General features: G+C 41.9%; 1 pseudogene; it reads left to right on the top strand.

The window, feature by feature from the left end:
* Positions 1-1,694: 1,694 nt before the first annotated feature.
* Positions 1,695-2,290, top strand: LOC138084774 (rRNA-processing protein FCF1 homolog pseudogene; annotated as a pseudogene).
* The last annotated feature ends 273 nt before the right edge of the window (positions 2,291-2,563 follow it).

Genomic DNA, 2,563 nt, shown 5'->3' with positions numbered 1-2,563 from the left:
CTGGGTCTTCCTTGAGGTGTTCGGGCTCAGTAGCTGCAGAGTTGCCCTGAGGCGTGTGGGATCACCGTTTCCTGACCAGGAACTGAACCTGCGTCTCCTGCATTGGAAGGTGGGTTCTTAACCATCTTAACCATTTGGACCATCAGGGAAGTCCCAAAGCATTTCTTAATTGTTGTGTTCATTTGTACTTTTATTTTATTTAACTTTTTTGGGGAGATCAAGCCATTTTATTGAGGGGCTTCTGGGGGAATTGAAGGGACGGGAGGACCGTGAGCTCTGATGTCCTTCTCCTGGCCAGGATTCCCCAGGTTCATAGTGGCTGAAAAGCCATTTTCAGCTCTTTTAAATTATTGGTGAAATTGAAAACTTTCCATGTTAACCATTTGTTTGTTTTGTTTTTCAGCCATATGGTGAGGAATATGGGATCTTAGTCCCCCGACCCGGGACGGAATCCATGCCTCCTACAGTGGAAGAGAGGAGTCTTCACCACTGGACTGACTGCCAGAGAAGTCCCTGGTTATTATTTTTCATAAGCAGCTAATTTACATTTTTCTCTTTCTTTTCCCCTTAGGGAGTGCTTTACTTCTAATATACGTGTTCAGAATACTAACCCTTTATCAAGCGGTGGAAATTATTTTTCCTGGTTTGTCATTTGGAGTTTGTTTTCATTTATGGAGATTTGGGGCCTTAGGAAAAGTATTTTAAATGTTCATGTGTCCTGTTTTATGTTTTTAATGTTTTCTAGTATCTTGTCAGACTTGAAGTCTAGCAGGCAAGTTTTTCAGAATACGTCTTGTGTTGACTATTGTGCATCAGTTTTTCCTGGAACACAGCGTACTCTTGGATGTTCTAAGGGAGGAGATCAAGGTAATAGACAAATGCTGCCCACACATCCTGGGCCAGCCTCCCAGACACTGGTCTGGAGTAAATAAGACAGGCAGTCTAGCTCCTCAAGGCCTTCATGAATGCCTCTTTGATCCTGGTCTCTGAAGCCTTTGGAATGGATCAAGGCACAACATTCACTTTTTAATACAACAGCCACATTATATACTGTATGAGATGTCACACCTTATTTTCTGCTCAGTCATATTTTCAAATTTAGTTTATTGACTGACATCACCCAAATAACACCATAAATCATCTATTTTTAAAAACCACCACATTTGGAATTGAACATAGTGATCCTTCTGTCTTATATTTTAAGAGAAATTGATGTACCCAAAGAAGCACTAAAATCCCCAAATTTCCCCTTTCCCAGTTCTCCTTATTCAAGGCTTTAGCAGGAGAGGTCTCATTCTCAGTCAAGCGCCAGCTTATTGTCAGAATTATTTCTTGGACAACTGCAGCTCTATCCATCTCTCACTGGACCACAGTGGGTCAACCCAACTCTATACTACTCCTGAGTTCTAGAGGAACACATGAAAATATTTCAGCATAATCCCCTTGTCCACAAAACTTATGCAATACTGATTTTCCATAATCTAATAGCAATCTAAATCTATAGGCTGGGAGCCAACCATTGGCTTTAGCAGAATTTCTTTTGTTGGGATAAGAAAGTGGAGGCAATAAGAAAGGGCTTCCCTGTTTCAGATTTGTCATGAATCTTATCAGTCCATTCCAGATGCCAGAGCACACCATCTGTGAAAATAAAACTCAACTGGGGGTTCTGGAAGAAACAAGAGCGCGGCATGAACATGGGGAAGCCAAAGAAAACACGGAAGTATGCACCCATGAAGCGAATGCTTAGTCTCAGAGATCAGAGGCTTAAAGAAAAGGATAGATTAAAACTGAAAAAGAAAGAAAAGAAAGATCCCAGTGCACTCAAGGAAAGAGAAGTCCCCCAATACCCTTCCGGCTTATTCTTCCAATATAACACATAGCTGGGCCCGCCTTACCACATTCTGGTCGATACCAACTTTATCAACTTTTCCATTAAGGCCAAACTGGACTTAGTGCAGTCAATGATGGACTGTCTGTATGCCAAGTGTATCCCTTGTATAACTGACTGTGTAATGGCTGAAACTGAGAAATTGGGGCAGAAGTATAGAGTGGCTTTAAGGATTGCCAAGGATCCAAGATTTGAACGATTACGTGTGTACATAAAGGAACCTATGCAGATGACTGCTTAGTACAAAGAGTAACTCAGCACAAGTGTTACATTGTGGCCACAGTTGACCGGGACCTTAAAGGAAGAATCCAGAAGATCCCTGGAGTTCCCATCATGTACATTTCTAACCAGAGGTACAACATTGAGCGGATGCCAGATGATTACGGAGCCCCTCGGTTCTAATGAGAAGAGAAAATTTCTCCACCTTCCTTTGACCCTTTTTCTCTTTTGCAAGTTCATTAAACATGCTATAGTGTGAAAAAAATAAAAAATAAAACTCAACCGGGAGAAGATTCACAATAAGGAGTCATGACCCTGGGACTTCCCTGGTGGTCCAGTGGTTGAGACTATGCTTCACTGCAGGGGCAGGGGTTCATTCCCTGGTTGCGGAAACTAAGATCCCACATGCCCTGGGGTGCAGCAAAAAAAAAAAAAAAAGTCAAGACATTTATCTTC

Source organism: Capricornis sumatraensis, chromosome 8, assembly GCF_032405125.1.
Source record: "Capricornis sumatraensis isolate serow.1 chromosome 8, serow.2, whole genome shotgun sequence".
In the NCBI taxonomy this organism is placed as follows: Eukaryota; Metazoa; Chordata; class Mammalia; order Artiodactyla; family Bovidae; genus Capricornis; species Capricornis sumatraensis.
Note: the sequence above shows the minus strand (reverse complement) of the source record. Positions and strands in the feature narration are given on the sequence as shown.